The sequence below is a fragment of the Orcinus orca genome, chromosome 10 (assembly GCF_937001465.1).
Source record: "Orcinus orca chromosome 10, mOrcOrc1.1, whole genome shotgun sequence".
In the NCBI taxonomy this organism is placed as follows: Eukaryota; Metazoa; Chordata; class Mammalia; order Artiodactyla; family Delphinidae; genus Orcinus; species Orcinus orca.
In genome coordinates, this window is record NC_064568.1 from 87942223 (window position 1) to 87962246 (window position 20024).

General features: G+C 38.1%; 1 long non-coding RNA gene across 1 annotated transcript in view; it reads right to left on the minus strand.

The window, feature by feature from the left end:
* LOC125965689 (uncharacterized) overlaps positions 1–20024 on the minus strand; it is a 388818-nt gene that overhangs the window by 38177 nt on the left and 330617 nt on the right. Inside the window, exon 3 of the long non-coding RNA XR_007479921.1 lies at positions 9268–9368. This is a non-coding gene — a long non-coding RNA (uncharacterized LOC125965689). The remainder of the gene's footprint in view (positions 1–9267; positions 9369–20024) is intronic.

Genomic DNA, 20024 nt, shown 5'->3' on the forward strand with positions numbered 1-20024 from the left:
GATTCAACGAGAGGTATAAAGAGAAAGGTATCTTTTTTTTTGAATTTTATTTTATTTATTTTTTATACAGCCTGTTCTTATTCTTGAGAAACTTCTAAAGTCACAAGTTTAAGAATATCTGATCACATTTGTTCATTACTAATGTGTTGGCATTTTGAAGTGAATAAATAATACTCCTTTCTTCTCTCTCCAAACTTTAAAAAATAGACATATGGAAATCAAACAGATGGAGTTCATAATATCAGTTTAATTAAGAATACAACCTGGGGGCTTCCCTGGTGGCGCAGTGGTTGAGGGTCCACCTGCCGATGCAGAGGACACGGGTTCATGCCCCGGTCCGGGAAGATCCCACATGCCACGGAGCGGCTGGGCCCATGAGCCATGGCCGCTGAGCCTGTGCATCCAGAGCCTGTGCTCCGCAATGGGAGAGGCCACAACAGTGAGAGGCCCGCGTACCGCAAAAAAAAAAAAAAAAAAAAAAAAAAAAAAATTTAAGTAAAAAAGAATACAGCCTGGATTGGACAGCATCAGTGCATTTCCTAATGAACTCTCTAAGTAGAATTTTTTCCCTTTACTCCAGCTGAGCAGACCAGATAAGACACTGCCCTTGCTGCAGGCAGGCAGATATAAGAGGAAGGGAGAAAAAGGAGATAGAGACACAGACATAGACAGGCTTCAGCAGACCACCATGCTCGGTTCTTTCTCCAAAATTCACCAATCATATTAGAAATTCTTCTAGACCTGAGGATTTGTTAAGGGACAGAAAATAGTTGTTTATCCGATACTGTTCTCTCCTGAGAATGTAGTGTACATTCTCTCTTTTCTGTGGAAATACAAGAAGTGAGGAATAAGTACAACCTTTAACTCTCCCAATGCTCACGCAGCATGAGTACCAATCACCTTTTGGCCGCATGTTGACATTTTGTTTTAATCGGACAGAAAGTGTTGTACAAACCATCACTCAATCCATTTATAGTCACTTTTTCTTCTTTCATTTAGGAGTATAATTTATTCATTTATGGCACAAATCAAACCACCACATATTCAAATTTATATTCTTTATTCAAACTTCTAATTTTGGTCTTGGAATTATCACATTCTTGTATTCCCACTTCTTTTTACTTTGTTGTTCCCATATAAGAAGCACTGTAAACTTTAAAATATGGCTTCTAGATTTTGAAATGTGGGTAAAAATACCTAAATGGTGAGTCTATAGGCAATGAGATAAATGTATCTGGAGCTTAGAAGACAGAATGACAGTAGAAGTGAATTTTGGGAGCCATCAGCTGCCCTGTGGTTACTGAGGTCAAGGGCCTGGAAAAGATGACTGAGCACACTCTAAGAAGGAAGGGAGAAGGAAGGAAACCAAAGACAAAATCCTGAGATACTTTAAAATCTAAGAGTAAAGCACAGAAAAAGGACTGGAAATTAGTGACTGATAAGGAACCGCCAGAGATGTTGGAAACGAATGAGAAAAAATGGAATCAGGGAAACCGTGTTTCAAAAAGGAAGGAGTGCCAATCACCAGAGAGAGATCGTGTCAGATCAGGTTTGAAAACCACCATTGGATTGGGCATCTAGGAAGATGTTGATAATCTCAGAGAGCACAGTTTCAGTGGATTGATGAGAAAATAACACAGAATATGTTGAGCTGAAGTGAAGAGAATGAGAGAGAAGATAGTGGACACGATACAAACATTTCTGAAGGCTTGGCTGAAACAAAAAGAGATATAAAGAGTAGTACCGCGAAAAGGAGGTCTTTTTAAAAATATGGGTGATACTTCCCCATGTTTATATTCCAAGAGAAAAGAGAGATGGAGGATGAGGGGAGGGGTTGAAGAAGTAGGACAGGATGGTGTTAGTTCCTGGAGCAGGATCTCTGGGGAGGAGGGCAGTTGTGGGACTCAGCGCCCAGGGGGAAAGATCCATTTTAGAGAGGATGAGGGTCACTCTTCTTTGGAGATTAAAGAGGTAAGATCTTTGCAGATACACCTTTAGAGCTGAAGGACTTGAGGCATGAGGGCCTGTTTTATATGTTTCATAAAATGAGATGAAGGACAGTTATGTGCAGAGGGAGAGGGTAACCAGGGGAGGGTGGAGACTCTCAGAATTGTGCAATTTTTCAGTAGCAACTGAGGACAATTAAAGAGCAGTTTCTCAGGGACAATTAGTAATTTTGCTGAGCAACCTCAAGCCGAGTAATGATCCTGGTGTGCAGTTCTGCGCACTTGCAATACTGATCCAGAGCAGTTTGGGGGTTCTGTCAGAGTGGTTGCCGAATAAGCAGGGTAATAGCTAAACATTAGGAAAGCAGTTCCAACTTTTCAGTATATTTTTCTTCCAAGTGGGACAGGAGGACGATAAAGAGGCTATTAGGAAAATCGCCTATAAGCCAATGAAAATCAGATGCAAGATGATTCAATGTCATTGAAGACTTGGGTAGAGCTCTCTTATGTGACTGAAGAAATGAGTCTGGCAAGAATTCATTTGATATATATGCTGTTGGACCATTCCTGTAGACTTTTTTTTTTTCCCCAGTTTCATTCAGATATCGCCACATAACATTCTTCAGCCCTGTCTGCTTGGCCTCACGCTCGGGATCTGACTTGGTAAGATGCTCTGCCTTATCTGCCCTGATTCTCTGACTTGGATTTCTGGCAGGATGCTGCCGTGGTTCCATGCACCACAACCACAGACTCAAGGCATTGCCTCAGGATGAGGAAGGCAGCATGATCTAGAATTTGGGGTCCATATCTGCACGCTGTACAAGGTGGCCCAACTTATGCCAAGCCCGGGTCCCTAGGACTCCCCCTGTCAGATCTGCTGGATTTTTCCCAGGAGGGTGGTCAGAAAACTATGAAAGTAGTGGTAAACGTGAAGAACTATTCCAAGTCTGCATGGGTTCCCAAACTTCATTAATGTTGTCATCCACATTATGTATACATATACCTTAAAGGGTTAGCACTTTCCTAAGATAAGTTAAGGCGAAATAGCGAAGATTTAGATAGCATTTCTAACATTGCACCTCTTTTCTCTTTCTCTCTCTTTATTACAGATTTACTACCTTGAATCAGATTCTCAAATAAAGTCAGATACAGCCGTACAAACCCATACATATTCTCATAGCAATTTGAATTTAGTTACCTACTTAGACTTTGTACAAGGAGGTGACATTAACTTTCAGGGACTTCATATATTATCTTTCTGAGCAACTTCTTATATCCTTTCATAAAGCACCCAAGGGCCCTTTAGTTACAGACCCTCTCTATCAGGACCCACGCTTCCGATAGGCATTCCCACCTTCCATCTTTTGTCTTCAGTGGCAGAATCAATAAAAGTCAAGGCAAGGTGAGGGGCAGTGGTGAAAATCCCAGGAAACCCAGTCTGCAAACCCCAGAGCCATACAGAACCACTGCAGTAGTTCTTCTCCAATAAGATCACACTTTGTCTCCTTGCACCAAGAAAAAAGGCAAAATCAGCTATTTGTTTAACTTTCCTTTGATCTACTTATTACAGTAAATCTGTACCATATATTACTGTTGAGAAAGAAACTCAAATATTAACTGACCTACCCAAGGAGACCACAGCAGTGGCAAAGTTATACATTAAGGAGCTCAGGGTCATGGCTTTTGAAGTCAGACAGATCTAGCTTTGAAAACTGACTTCCCTAAATATGGATGCTAGTTAATATCTATAAGGCTTATTTTTTACATCTATAAAATAAGGATAAAAGTACATTTCTCCAAAAGTTCATATGAAAATTAAATGATATAATGTATATAAAGCACCCAGGATGGTACATGACCCACAATAAAAATTTAATAAAGATTAACATGATTAGTTATTCATTGGTAAAGTACCTGGTGGAAACTACATTTTGACCTAATCAAATGGTAAGTCACTGCAACCACGGTGCAAAACAATCCAATAGGAAAACCATTCCCCACATCTGAAATAAATCCTCATGGCTAGAGCAAAAGCATATTTTCTCTTGTTCCATCCTCACTGACACTGTAGAATAGCTGGCCACCTTTATCTGTTTAATAACACTGCACTTAATAGAAATCACTATTAACTGCATCTCTACTAAAAGAAAAAAAAAAATCCCATCTCATTTAACCTTTCCAAACTGGGCTTGTTTTCTAACTCCTTAATAATCTTCGTGGTTCTCCTTTGAACATTCCACATTTTCTCTCTTAATTATGAAGGCCCAACATGGATGCAGTGCCGGGAGCCTGCCTGGCATTGGCCTACTGCATGAGTTACCAGGGTGGAAAATGAAGATGGGGAAGAGCTTCAGTTTTACGGCCAGATACTGTGCTGCCTTTAAAACCAGTAACATGTTGTTGATGGAGATCCCAGAGAATATCAATCTGAAACAAAGACCTCCTTCATTGCCATGTAAATCTGGTCTTTTCTTACTAGTGACTTCTTTTTTCTACCTTAAGTTTCTCTATCCTAGTAAGGCAAAGTGTAGAAAATTAAGGGCAAAAAAAACTTGCTATAATGTTGTGGAGATGCAAACAAGGTCATTGTCACTCAAATTAATTCTATTTTCCATTTTGCATTGTCCCTTTTTATGGACTATCTTCTCAACTATTCATATAATTTTGGAACTGGAAAAGACACTAACAATAATGAAAGTCAGCATTTTTATAGTACAGTGGAGAAAAAGGTTGCATGGTCAAAAAGATTGAAAACTTTGTATATTATGTCCACCTCTTGGAAATTCAATTCACCCAACCAGACCAGATCTTTCTCAAATCTATTTCATGATGGAACCTTTGGGGAATCCGTATTATACTTAGCATCCAATAGAAGTTGCATTCTAGTGCAATCCACTTTGAAAATGTTAATATCACCCAAATTTCTAACGATATACAAGGAAGCTGAGGCTTCAAGTGGTTGCTTGCCTGTTCTCATCTCTTTTATTTTCACTCCTGTAACATCTTACTATCCTTCCTCACGCATGTGCCACCTTTGCCCCACAGGTATTTCTTATTGCATTTTTACCCAAAATGGCTGAACACACTTTCATCTCCCTTAAACAAAGAGAAATAGCAAAAATGCAGATTTCTGTTTAGAAATTATTTCTACGCTTTTCCCTAAATGTCTTCTGTCCGTATACTTCCTAAATACACCTTGATGCAAATGTTTCTGGTGGGAATGTGTATTCTTTGGCTATAATGAAGAGACTATAGTCTCTGATCTATCTTTGAACATGTATTTACGTGGCCAGGTTTACTGGTTTCAAGTTCTGCTAACATGTGAGGAAAAATGACAAAGCATTAGGTCACCACGAAGCCATAAAATATCCCAAAGTTTGATCAATATTAGTTTATATATGCATGTGTAATGCACATATGTCATTTTTCAGCTGATGATTTCCCTTACCCAGAAAAAGCCTCATGGAAGAGAATTATAAAAGTTCTTTCCTCTCAGCCTTGAAACTGAAGACCAAGCACCCATTTTAAGAAAGAGATCACTTTTTATTATTGTGTGTGACCTAGGGCAAGTGTCTTCATTTCCACTCTAAAGAACAACCCATTTGAAACTCATGTTGTGACCCTCACATATCAGATGAGAGCAAAATACTATCAAAAAACCTGAATAAGAAAGAGCTTGAGAATTGATTTTCTACGTTGCTGTGACCAATCTGCTTTTCATTAGTTTCACTAACATCAGTACTAAATATATAAAAACGAGACATACGTGTGTGTGTGTGTGCACGGTGCTGTGTTTTTGTTTTATCCTAAGATCACCTCCACAAAGCTGTAGCCTTCTGATGAAAGGAGAAGGGGAAAAACAATCCTCATCATTCTCCTGTCGGTCCCAGACCTAAATTACTCTGTTTTCCCAAGTCAGCCAATGCCTTGTACATCTGAAGCACTAACCTTGGTTCCTGAAAATATTGCCTGCTTGTTAAATCACCCACACTGGATGGGCCCTGAAAGAGCCAGGCATGCCTTGAAATTTACTGCCACAGCGTATATATCTTTCTAAGGCTTGCAATTCTCTTAAGTCTTTTCCCCAAACAAGGCTCCGGATTTATCCCTGCAGAGGGCAATCAAGAGCCACACTGTCGGCTAGATCCATCCTGTACTCTGAAGGAACAGTGAGCAAGGATTCCTTAGTTTGGGCCTTTGTAGGACCTGAACAGCTAATCCGAGTCATGCGAATGGCTTTAAGCTGACCCATCTTTCCTTTTGAATTGAACACTATATACAACTGCTTGGGAAAGACCAATTAGGCTGACCCATCATTCCTTCAAAGCCCTGCCCCGATTGTTCTGATGCTTGGTCAAAGACACATACTGCACACGCAGACATGCTATAGAAGCCAGATTCACATAGAAACCTACAGGCATTCTGAGTTTCACTGACAGCCAGCCAGCTCCTTCTCTGTTTAGGTAGATGTAATCTCATGTGGCACCTCTAAGTTTGTCCTAATCCATCAGATTTTCTTTAGACCGTTTTACAACAGGTTTGTTTCGTTAATTAACCTCCTTCTGCGAGGTCCAATAGCCATGAGCCAGAATGATATTGGCTTGACAGCAAAGAATTTTATAGCTATGTCGTGGCATATTTTAATTTTCCGGCTAAAATTGTCTTGTGTGCTCTGCACTACTATTTACGGTACAGCACATTCACTTTGAAGCTGACAGTGTTCCATTCCTCTCATTACAGTAACCCAGGCCTGGACCATTAAACCATTAAACAGGCAGCAGGAAGACCCGGGGGAGGCCCACACCCAGTAGCCCTGATTGGGCATGTACGGCTTCAGTTCAAGGATAATACTGGCCACTTCCACACCCAGAAAAATAAATTAACTCACTATCTGAGACGGGTGGGATGGGGAGGTGGGAGGGAGGTCCAAGAGAGAGGGGATACAGGTATACATGTAGCTGATTCACTTCATTGTACACCAGAAACTAATACAACATTGTAAAGCAATTTTACTCCAATAAAAAAAATTATAAAATAAAATAAAATTTCTTAGAGATTTGTGGATCTTCCGCCTGTGACATCTGTTTTGTTTCATTTTGTTTTTCTCTGCTTCTGGCTCCCATTTAGTAGGTGTTTACTTTATGAAGACCTACTGGTCAATTTTCAAATTACTCTTAGCTCACTTTAACTTCACTAATGGCATCTCGGGATTTTAGATCCACTGGGAACCACAAAGAACATATGTAAACTGAGAGATTAAACCATTTTATAATAATGCCTTAGACCTGTCTTCCCAAAGTGTGATCCTGGGGCCAGCAACATCAGCGTCAATATCTCCCGGAACCATCTGGAAAGGCAAACTCCTGGCCTACTGTATCACAAATCCTGGGGGTGGATTTCACCAAGGTCTGTTTTAATAAGCTCTCCAGGTGAGTCTGATGCAAGTTAAATTTTGAGGACCACAGCCTTAGCCATTTTGACTTCTGAGATTTACAAATTATTTTGGCATACAGAGGTTTCACTTCTTTTCATGATAATTTCATCAAGTAGGCAGAACAGGTAGTAGCTTCTCCAAATTTCTGAAGAGGAAGATAGACTTTAGAAAGGGAACTTGTTCAAGATCATTCTGTTGCTAAATGGTAAAGCAAGACTAGATCACAGAGTTTCTAGTTCAGCATTCATTCCGCGGCAACCTCCTACCTAAGCAGCAAAATTACTCCCGAATAGAAAAAGAAGCCAGGGAGGCTTACCTGGCCCTAGAGACGCATTGGCTGGGCTGCCCAGGTGGAGCCCCTAATGGCTGAGCATGAAAGTAATAAACTATAAAATAAAATAAAATAAAATAAAATAAAATAAAATAAAAATTGGATTAAGGATGGGGACAAAGCCTGAGGAATGAGAATCCAAAACTCCAAGTACAGTATGGATGGTGAGGAAAAGCAAACATGCCATAAAAAGCTAGAAAAAAGAGAAGAGCCTACTTCAAAGATGGAAGAGGGCCCTGCTTAGACATTTTTCTTAGGCCTTATGGAAGGAGAAAAATCATTCCAATTCAGAACAATGTTTGTGACAAATATGGAAGCCACAAAAAATTGTTTCAGCCCAAAACACTTTCAAGGCAGTTTTTTTTCCCCACCTTATTTATCTTTGCTTCTCAGTTACCAAAATCAGTGTTTCTAAAAGTGACAGCAAACCAATCGTATCAGAACACTTGTTTAAAGTTCAGATTCCCGAGCAACACATTACATTTACCAAATTTGGAGGTGGGGCGCAGAATCACTCCCTTTATATTACATCTTAGGTGTGCTTTCTAGTTTAAGGTCACTAGCTAGACCAAGAAGAGTTCATAGTTTGCATTTGGGGTGTGCGTGTGTGAGTATGTGTTTTAACTAACTAGCATTTTGCAACTAAAAAGAGAAAAAAAAGAAACTTCCTCCTAATCATCCAAGTAAGGCCAAGGGAAAAAGTTCTGCTTTTCACACAAAGTAGAAGAGAAAGGCGTGATGCAGGCCGTAATGTAAAAGCCCTTTTGTGTGTTAAGTGATCCCTACCTGAATTGCAGGTAACAGGGACACAGTGTACCTATGACTGACCTATGTGGCCATGCCTGCTCATATAACTACATCATGGTAAAAATAAATACTATGCACTCTCTAAGCACAAATATTGTACAAATACATCATGTTATACTGAAAATACTACTATGGGGACATATGGGAGAAATGAAGGGAAATTTATGGACCCAAAGATATAGTCTCTGGAAAATCACCTTTCCTGCCTCACCCCAAGCTCCAACTTCTTCTAGCAAGATACAAAGTGCCTATGCAGTAACACAACTGAACGTTTCTGTTTTGGTGAGATGTTCTGGCACTGTTTCATCATGCCATTTTCCATCACTTAAAAATTAGGAAGTAAAAAGTCATGAAAAAAAAATGTAAAATAAATAAATGAATTGGCCCAACCCATCTCAAGTCAATTTAATCTGCTGTAAATAATACTTACTTTTTTTTTCTGTTTATTTCTATGTTTCCCAACATATACTCCTAGAGATTGTGATTTAATTTGTTTGGGATGTGGTCTGGGCTATGGAATTTTCCAAAGATCCCCAGATGATTTTAAGGTTCAGATAAATTTGCGAACCATGGCCTTAAACTAATCACGTAAAGCAAAAGAAAAGTGAACATTGACTATTTATAGTACTTAAATGCAATTATTTTCTCTCTTTAAAGCCCTTCAATGATCCCCCTTTGTGTATACTATTTTTTAGGTCCTATAGGATAAATACCAAGTCTTTAGGAAAAAAAGGCAAGCTTTCCGTTACCTGATCACTGCTTGTCTTTTCACTTTAACTTCTATCTTCTCGCCTCAGAATTCACACTCAAGGAATGTGAAACTTTCACACGTCGACATATTCAACAATATCTGTTGAAAGTGAACAAATAAGAGTGAGGAAGCATTTCCAGATGGACCTCTAGAATCACTCTAATACAGACTGGAGTAAAAATCGGAACTGCTTTGTGGAGCTGGGGAGAAGGGCAATATATTATTTATTTATCATTCATCAGGTGGTTCGTTCTCATTTTCAATCACTGATTCTGAAATATTCCAAAGACTTCACCTCTTTCTTCTAAACTGTGGGTCCTGTCAGAGATGGTAAGATGTGCACCATGATGATTCTCCTTCCAACACTGCATTTTATTCCAAATGGTTCTCCCTCTTCTGTTCCCAGCTTCTGTCCTGTGCAGCCTGCAGCCACCCTTGTGGACATGCTGCCATGGAGAGATATATCTTCAGTGGAATGTACCATATTTCCCCATTGTATTTAATAAAAAAGAGAGCCAAACAAGAGAGAGTGATGAAAATCACATTTCCTTTCCCTTGGCAGTATACACACAACTTCACAGATTTAAGACTTCAAATCTACAAGGATGCAGGAACCTTTGGCTAAATGAAGGTCATGCATTTCTGTCATGCTCTTTCCTCGTTTGGTTCCTTTTCCTGGGAAGCCACATCTTCGTCACACCCAGCCATATCCTGTTGGGCCTACCCATAAATCTCAGAATAGCCACTCACATATACCCAAAATAACAGCCTAGAAATATCATTCCCCACAATTTGAGCAGCAACTCCAACCAAAAACCTGGTCACTGTCTCACCCACATTCTGAGCTCTAGTTTGTGTGTGTGTGTATGTGTGTTCTTCCCACTCTTCTTTTTGAATTTTTTTTTTTAATACAGCAGGTTCTTATTAGTTATCTATTTTATACATATTAGTGTATATATGTCAATCCCAATCTCCCAATTCATCCCACCACCGCCACTCCTCCAGTTTCCCCCCTTGGTGTCCATAGGTTTGTTCTCTACATCTGTGACTCTATTTCTGCCTTGCAAACTGGTTAATCTGTACCATTTTTCTTCATTTCATATATATGCGTTAATATATTTGTTTTTCGCTTTCTGACTTACTTCACTCTGTATGAAAGTCTCTAGGTCCGCCCACGTCTCTGCAAATGACCCAATTTCATTCCTTTTATGGCTGAGTAATGTTCCATCATATATATGTACCACATCTTCTTTATCCATTTGTCTGTTGATGGGCATTTAGGTTGCTTCTATGACCTGGCTATTGTAAATACTGCTGCAATGAACATTGGGGTGCATGTGTCTTTTTGAATTATGGTTTGCTCTGGGTATAAGCCCAGTAGTGGGATTGCTGGGTCATATGGTAATTCTATTTTTAGTTTTTTAAGGAACCTCTGTACTGTTCTCCACAGTGGCTGTATCAATTTACATTCCCACCAACAGTGCAAGAGAGTTCTCTGTTCTCCACACTCGCTCCAGCATTTGTTGTTTATAGATTTTCTGATGATGGCTATTCTGATCGGTGTGAGGTGATACCTCACTGTAGTTTTGATTTGCATCTCTCTAATGATTAGTGATGGTGAGCAGCTTTTCATGTGCTTCTTGGCCATCTGTATGTCTTCTCTGGAGAAATGTCTATTTAGGTCTTCTGCCCATTTTTGGATTGGGTTGTTTGTTTTTTTGATATTGAGCTGCTTGAGCTACTTGTATATCTTGGAGATTAATCCTTTGTCAGTTGCTTCATTCGCAAATATTTTCTCCAATTCTGAGGGTTGTCTTTTCATCTTGTTTCTGGTTTCCTTTGCTGTGCAAAAGCTTTTAAGTTTCATTAGGTCCCATTTGTTTATTTTTGTTTTTATTTCCATTTCTCTAGGAGGTGGGTCAAAAAGGATCTTGCTGTGATGTGTGTCATAGAGTGTTCTGCCTATGTTTTCCTCTAAGAGTATTATAGTGTCTGGTCTTACATTAAGGTCTTTAATCCATTTTAAGTTTATCTTTGTGTACAGTGTTAAGGCATGTTCTAATTTCATTCTATTACATGTACCTGTCCAGTTTTCCCAGGACGACTTATTGAAGAGACTGTCTTTTCTCCATTGCATATTCTTGCCTCCTTTATCAAAGATAAGGTAACCATATATGCGTGGATTTATCTCTGGGCTTTCTATCCTGTTCATTGATCTATATTTTTGTTTTTGTGCCAGTACCATACTATTTTGATTACTGTAGTTTTGTAGTATAGTCCAAAGTCAGGGAGTCTGATTCCCCCAGCTCCGTTTTTTTCCCTCACATAGGTTTGGCTATTCAGGATCTTTTGTGTCTCCATACAAATTTTAAGATTTTTGTTCTAGTTCTGTAAAAAATGCCATTGGTAATTTGCTAGGGATTGCATTGAATCTGTAGATTGCTTTGGGTAGTATAGTCATTTTCACAATATTGATTCTTCCAATCCAAGAACATGGTATACCTCTCCCTCTGTTTGTGTCATCTTTGATTTCTTTCATCAGTGTCTTACAGTTTTCTGAGTACAGGTCTTTTACCTCCTTAGGTAGGTTTATTCCTAGGTATTTTATTCTTTTTGTTGCCATGGTAAGTGGGATTGTTTCCCTAATTTCTCCTTCTGATCTTTCGTTGTTACTGTATAGGAATGCAAGAAATTTCAGTGCATTAATTTTGTATCCTGAAACGTTACAAAATTCATTGATTAGCTCTAGTAGTTTTCTGGTGGCACTTTAGGATTATCTATGTATCATATATCATGTCATTTAAAACAGTGACAGTTTTACTTCTTCTTTTCCAATTTGTATTCCTTTTATATCTTTTTCTTCTCTGATTGCTGTGGCTAGGACTTCCAAAACTATGTTGAATAATAATGCTGAGAGTGGACAACCTTGTCTTTTTCCTGATCTTAGAGGAAATGCTTTCAGTTTTTCATCATTGAGAATGATGTTTGCTGTGGGTTTGTTGAATATGGCCTTTATTATGTTGAGTTAGGTTCCCTCTATGCCCACTTTCTGGAGAGTTTGTATAATAAATGGGTGTTGAATTTTGTCAAAAGCTTTTTCTGCATCTACTCAGATGATCATATGGTTTTCATTCTTCAATGTGTTAATATGGTGCATTACCTTGATTGATTTGCATATATTGAAGAATTCTTGCATCCCTGGGATAAATCCCACTTGATCATGGTGTATGATACTTCGAATGTGTTGTTGGATTCTGTTTGCTAGTATTTTGTTGAGGATTTTTGCATCTCTATTCCACAGTGGTATTGGTCTGTAATTTTCTTTTTTTGTAGTATCTTTGTATGGTTTTGGTATCAGGGTGATGGTGGCCTCGTAGAATGAGATTGGGAGCATTCCTTCCTCTGAAATTTTTTGGAGGAATTTGAGAAGGATGGGTGTTAGCTCCTCGCTAAATGTTTGATAGAATTCACCTGTGAAGCCATCTGGTCCTGGACTTTTGTTTGTTGGAAGATTTTTAATCACAGTTTCAATTTCATTACTTGTGATTGGTCTGTTCATGTTTTCTATTTCTTCCTGGTTCAGTCTTGGAAGGTTATACCTTTCTAAGGATTTGTCCTTTTCTTCCAGGTTGTCCATTTTATTGGTATAGAGTTGCCTGTAGTAGTCTCTTGTGATCCTTTGTGTTTCTGCAGTGTCTGTTGTCATTTCTCCTTTTTCATTTCTAATTTTAATGATTTGAGTCCTCTCCCTCTTTTTCTTGATGAGTCTGGTTAAAGGTTTGTCAATTTTGTTTATCTTCTCAAAGAACCAGCTTTTAGTTTTATTGATCTTTGCTATTGTTTTCTTTGCTTCTGTTTCATTTATTTCTGCTCTGATCTTTATGATTTATTTCCTTCTACTAACTTTGAGTTTTGTTTGTTCTTCTTTCTCTAGTTCCTTTAGGTGTAAGGTTAGATCATTTATTTGAGATTTTTCTTGTTTCTTGAGTTAGGATTGTATTGCGGTAAACTTCCCTCTTAGAACTGCTTTTGCTGCATCCCATAGGTTTGGGATCATCGTGTTTTCATTGTCATTTGTCTCTAGGTATTTTTTGATTTCCTCTTTGATTTCTTCAGTGATCTCTCAGTTATTTAGTAACATACTGTTTAGCCTCCATATGTTTGTGTTTTTTGTTTTTTTTCCCTGCTATTGATTTCTAATCTCATAGCGTTGTGGTCAGAAAAGGTGCTTGATATGATCTCAGTTTTATTAAATTTACCAAGGCTTGATTTGTGACCCAAGATGTGATCTATCCTGGAGAATGTTCTGTGTGCACTTGAGAAGAAAGTGTATCTACTGTTTTCTGATGGAATGTCCTACAAATATCAATTAAATTTATCTGGTCTATTGTGTCATTTAAAGCTTGCATTTCCTTATTAATTTTCTGTCTGGATGATCTGTCCTTTGGTGTAAGTGAGGTGTTAAAGTCCCCCACTATTATTGTGTTACTGTCGATTTCCTCTTTTATAGCTCTTAGCATTTGCCTTATGTATTGAGGTGTTCCTATGTTGGGTGCATATATATTTATAATTGTTACATCTTCTCATTGGATTGATCCCTTGATCATTATGTAGTGTCATTCCTTGTCTCTTGTAATATTTTTTTATTTTAAAGTCTATTTTATCTGATATGGGTATTGCTACCTCAGCTTTCTTTTGATTTCCATTTGCATGGAGTATCTTTTTCCATCCCCTCACTTTCAGTCTGTATGTGTTCCTAGGTCTGAAGTGGGTCTCTTGTAGACAGCATAAATATGGGTCTAGTTTTTGTATCCATTCAGCAAGCCTGTCTCTTTTGATTGGAGCATTTAATCCATTCACATTTAAGGTAATGATCGATATGTATGTTCCTATTACCATTTTCTTAATTGTTTTGGGTTTGTTTCTACAGGTCCTTTCCTTCTCTGTGTTACCCACTTATAAAAGTTCCTTTAGCATTTGTTGTAGAGCTGGTTTGGTGGTGCTGAATTCTCTTAGCTTTTGCTTGTCTGTAAATCTTTTGATTTCTCCATCGAATCTGAATGAGATCCTTGCTGGGTAAAGTAATCTTGGTTGTAGGTTCTTCTCTTTCATCACTTTAAATATATCGTGGCACTTGCATCTGGCTTGTAGAGTTTCTGCTGAGAAATCAGCTGTTAACCTTATGGGAGTTCCTTTGTATGTTATTTGTCATTTTCCCCTTGTTGCTTTCAATAATTTTTCTTTGTCTTCAATTTTTGTCAATTTGATTACTATGTGTCTCGGCATTGTTTCTCCTTGGGTTTAACCTGCCTGGAACTCTCTGCTTCCTGGACTTGGGTGGCTATTTCCTTTCCCATGTTAGGGAAGTTTCGAGTATAATCTCTTCAAATATTTTCTTGGATCCTTTCTCTCTCTCTTCTCCTTTTGGGACTCCTACAATGCAAATGTTGGTGTGTTTAATGTTGTCCCAGACGTCTCTTAGGCTGTCTTCATTTCTTTTCATTCTTTTTTTCCTTATTCTGTTCTGTGGCAGTGAATTCCACCATTCTGTTTTCCAGGTCACTTATCCGTTCTTCTGCCTCAGTTATTCTGCTATTGATTCCTTCTAGTGTATTTTTCATTTCAGTTATTGTATTGTTCATCTCTGTTTGTTTGTTCTTTAATTCTTCTAGGTGTTTGTTCTTTAATTCTTCTAGGTCTTTGTTAAACATTTTTTGCATCTTCTCGATCTTTTCCTCCATTCTTTTTTCAAGGTCGTGGATCATCTTCACTATCATTATTCTGAATTCTTTTTCTGGAAGGTTGCCTATCCCCACTTCATTTAATTGTTTTTCTGGGGGTTTATCTTGTTCCTTCATCTGGTACATAGCCCTCTGCCTTTTCATTTTGTCTATCTTTCTGTGAATGTGGTTTTCATTCCACAGGCTGCAGGATTGTAGTTCTTCTTGCTTCCTCTGTCTGCCCTTTGGTGGATGAGGCTATCTAAGAGGCTTGTGCAAGCTTCCTGATGGGAGGGACTCGTGGTGGGTAGAGATGTTAGTTGTTTGGCCTGAGGCAACCCAGCACTGGAGGCTACAGGCTCTTTGGTTGGGTTAATGGCAGACTCTGGGAGGGCTCATGCCATGGAAAACTTCCTGGAACTTCTGCTGCCAGTGTCCTTGTCCCCACAGTGAGCCACAGCCATCCCCCGCCTCTGCAGGAGACCCTTCAAAGCTAGCAGGTAGGTCTGGTTCAGTCTCCTATGGGGTCACTGCTCCTTTGCCCTCGGTCCTGATGCATACACTACTTTGTGTGTGCCCTCCAAGAATGGAGTCTCTGTTTCCCCCAGTCCTGTCGAAGTCCTGCAATCAAATCCCACTAGCCTTCAAAGTCTGATTCTCTGGGAATTCCTCCTCCTGTTGCCAGACCCCAGGTTGGGAAGCCTGCCATGGGGCTCAGAATTTTCACTCCAGTGGGTGGACTTCTGTGGTATAATTGTTCTCCAGTTTATGAGTCACCCACCCAGTGGTTATGGGATTTGATTTTACTGTGATTGCGACCCTCCTACCGTCTCATTACGGCTTCTCCTTTGTCTTTGGATGTGGGATATCGTTTTTGGTGAGTTCCAGTGTCTTCCTGTCAATGATTGTTCAGCAGTTAGTTGTGATTCCAGTGCTGTCACAAGAGGGAGTGAGCGCACGTCCTTCTACTGCACCATCTTGAACCAATCTCTCTCTTAAACTCTCCCCACTCTGTCTGAATGAAGGGCTCATTCTATCTTCTAAAATGAGATTGGATTGAAGGCAACTGAGCTGAATTATTCCTAACTCCCTTAGAAAAACATTGTGGCTCCAAAAAAAGACCTATGTCTTTTGAATTCTAAAATAGAGATTTATTGGTGACTATTTAACTTAATAAAGTCAATTTAAGGGCAAAATAAACTGACCCGGGAAAAAGCATCAGAAATTTCTACCCCTTTGGAGAGCTGGCAGCCAGCCCTCTTGTCTATCCAAATATATAATTGCCATTGCCAAACCCAAGACAACACTTTTACATCAAATCCTTAGGCTTTCTCTCAACTGACTCGACTGCGTGAATCTACTCAAATGTGTGGCAAAGAGTGTACTTAAAATTATATAAACACCTCCAACCACTGAACATTATACAATAAAGAAGAATGTAGACAAAGGTAAATTCAGAAATTATACAATAAGGCATGCTGGACTTAGGCCATGTCATTTGACATTATTCAAAGAAGCTTAGAAGCTAATGCATTTGCTCCTGGTGATATTTGTCGTCGTAAGTATATATTATTGGTAATATATACTTGTAGATAATAATATATTCATCCTTAATGATGGCATAAAAAATTGATCTGGACCTGCCTGGTACATTTCAGAAGTTGAAGTGGTTTATTATGATATCTCAAGGAAGAGGTTTTTAGTTTTGTAGTTAAAGGAATTAATACCAAAAATGAATAGGCTTTTGTTAGGCACGAAATAAGCAAGTGCACTGATATAATACTGATATTTAAAAGTACCTGGACAAGGAAAAATAAGATAAATCAAACAAAAAATTCTGAGGTCTATTATGTACTCAGTCTTGTGAAAAAGGCTTAAAGTATTAATTCCATATATTGAGTTTGCCTTTACAGTTGACCTTCACCTTCATTCTTAAGAACTGTGCTGGAAGGGCTTTGGTTAATATTTAAGGTATATTGGGGATTCCCTGGTGCTCCAGTGGTGCACTCTCCCTGCCGAGGGTCCCGGTTCAATCCCTGGCTGGGGAACTAAGATCCCATAAGCAGCACAGCGCAGCCAAAAAAAAAAATTTTTTAAGGTGTACTTTTGTTTTTAAAAAAGGAGATAAACACCAATTAATTTTTTTTCCAGTGAAGTTTTTCTTCCTTTTTGATTTTGGGTTTTGTTTTGATTTGGTTGCAGGCTGAGGAAGGGGAGAGGATTTGAGTGTTGGGGTATAGGAAACTTCTTACCCAGTAATGAAGTCAGTAATACCATCAGCCAACTTGAACACTCCCTACCAAGGTACCACCTAAACTTCTTTTGAGGCTAAGAAAATTATTGGTTTTCCTCCCAAGTTAACATTTTGCAACCAGTCTCTTTTTTCCTTAAACAGGCTAATTGTGTCAGTGAGACTAAGTAGAAATATGAGAACATTTTTGTAAAAAGAAAATCCTAGATAAGGGAGACTTGCTAAAACATAAAAGAAGAGTGTAAATATTGGGATAAGACTACTTATTAATTTAAAGCTAGGAACTGAAAGGCCTTTGAAAATAATAAAGCAAATAGGTCATTGGTTACCTCTCATAATACAATTTGAAAAGGCAAGGATCTGGTTTCTCATTTGGCCAGAAAGAAGGGATAGATTTTTTTTTTTTTCCAAAATGGAAATAACTTTACAGTGTCTTAAATTATAACAGTAATGATTCATTGTAAAAAGTTAAACACCAAAAGGCATAGAGAAGACTATTCAACATGACGTTAGATTGTTAGTGGGTTAAGGAAACATCATTAAAAAGTCATAGTAATAATCATGATTCTTCATAAATCTAGAAAAACATTAATTTCCAATACATGTGGGAGTGAAGGAAAAATTAGGCCATATCAGAGTATGGGAAGAGAATAGAAAATTGCATAAATTCTATTCATAAACATATGAACTTTACCATCCGTTAAAAAATACCTACCACATACCGCTACTAAAAGAGTTAACTGAGATAGCATACGTAAAGTTCTCACAAAATGATAGGCAGTAAGTAAACATTAATTCTCTTTTCTCACCTTCCTTTTCACTGCCAAGAAACTGACTCTATACCCAAGCTTCCTGAGTAACTTTTAAGCTGAACTCCAAAACCTTATATTTTAAAAAAGGTTAGGAACATAAACATACGAAAAGATGCTCAACATAATTATCAGAAAAATACAAATTAAGATGAGATATCACTAACCACTAGCAGAATGGCTAAAATTAAAAATATGAAGGATTGAGGAGGATAAAAACTCTTGAATTTTTGGTGGGGCTGTTAATTGGTACAGTGTCTTTAGAAAAACATTTGGCAACACTTACTAAGTCTACATACTATATGACCTGCAACTCCACTGCTGAGTACACAGCCATCCAAAATGAATACTTTTGTCCTCCAAAAGGTATATACAATAATGATCATATAATAGCCACACTCGGGGAAAAAATATCCATCAATAGTAAAATAAGTAAATAAATTGTGGTGTATAACTACAACAGAATCCTATGCATCGATAAAAAAGGATGAAATACTTATACGCATAATAATATGGATGAATCTCACAGACATAATGTTGAGTAAAAGAAGTCAGGTACAAAAGCATACATTCCATATACTTCATTTATACGAAATTCAAAAGAGGTAAAACAGAATAATGGCTCCTGTTGAGGTACGTACTAACTGCAGGGTGGTGTGGGAGCCTTCTCGAATGCTAGAAATGTTCTATGTCTTAATACATGTGGTGGTGAAAGAAGCATAACAATATATAAAAATTCATTAAGATCTTCATTTAAGCTCTGTGCACCTTAATATATATATATATATATATATAAAAGGTATAACTCAATTAACAAAATTAAGTGGGTTTTTGTCAGTGTTTCTAACACACATGTACATTTTTTATCAGCATTCTCAATATTAATATTGCATGTGATCCATTTTTAAATCGTTTGCTCTATGTTCAGCACTTTTTTTCTTTTTTAAAAGGTTCAGTACATAAATGTTATTTTCAAGGGAAATCTAGCACCCTTCTAACAAAGCATATTTCTAAGAGGTGATTTTCTCCATAGACCAAACAAATGCGAGTGTGTCTATTCATAGCTCTAAGAGCTGGGGTGGCCAAAATTTAAATTAAGCCAGTGAGATTTTCTACTAAGGCTTCACTTGGACCACTAGTAACTAAGTCAGACAGTGTCAACAGCAACAAGTACTCAGTGGAACCAGAGTTGACATTAAGAGTTTTCCTTTTTCTATTTAATGAATACGAAAGCTTTTTTCCCTCCTCTAATCCTCACTTTTCACTTTTAAGTGATTTTTTAAAGACCTTTTCTTTAGCTGTATTAGGTTTATAACAAAATTGAGAGAAGGTACAGAGATTTCCCATACACCACCCCTCCCCACCTCCGACATAGCCTCCTCCATTATCAACATCACCCACCAGAGTGGGTTATAAAAATATGTTACAATTGATGAACCTACACTGACAGTTTATAATTGTCCCAAATCCACAGTTTTCATTACAGTTCATTCTTGCTGTTATACATTCTATGGGTTTAGAAAAATGTATGATGACATAATTCATGATTATTATATTGTACAGAGTATTTTCACTGTCCTAAAAAATCCTCTATGCTCTGCCTATTAATCTTTTATCCCCAGACCCCCACCACCTCTGGCAACTAGTAATCTTTTTATTGTCTCCATAGTTTTGCCTTTTCCAGAGTGTCAACTTTTCCAGAGTTGGAAACATACAGTATGGAGCCTTTTCAGATTGGCTTCTTTCACTTAGTAAAATGCATTTAAGATTTCTCCATGTTTTTTCATGGCTTGATAACTCATATCTTTTTTGCGGTGAATAATATTCCATTGTCCAGATGTACCACAGTTTATCCATTCACTTATTGAAGGACATCTTGGCTTCTTTCAAGTTTGGGAGTTATGAATACAGCCACTATAAGCATCCATGTGCAAGTTTCTGTGTGGACATAAGATTTCACCTCCTTTGGGTAAAC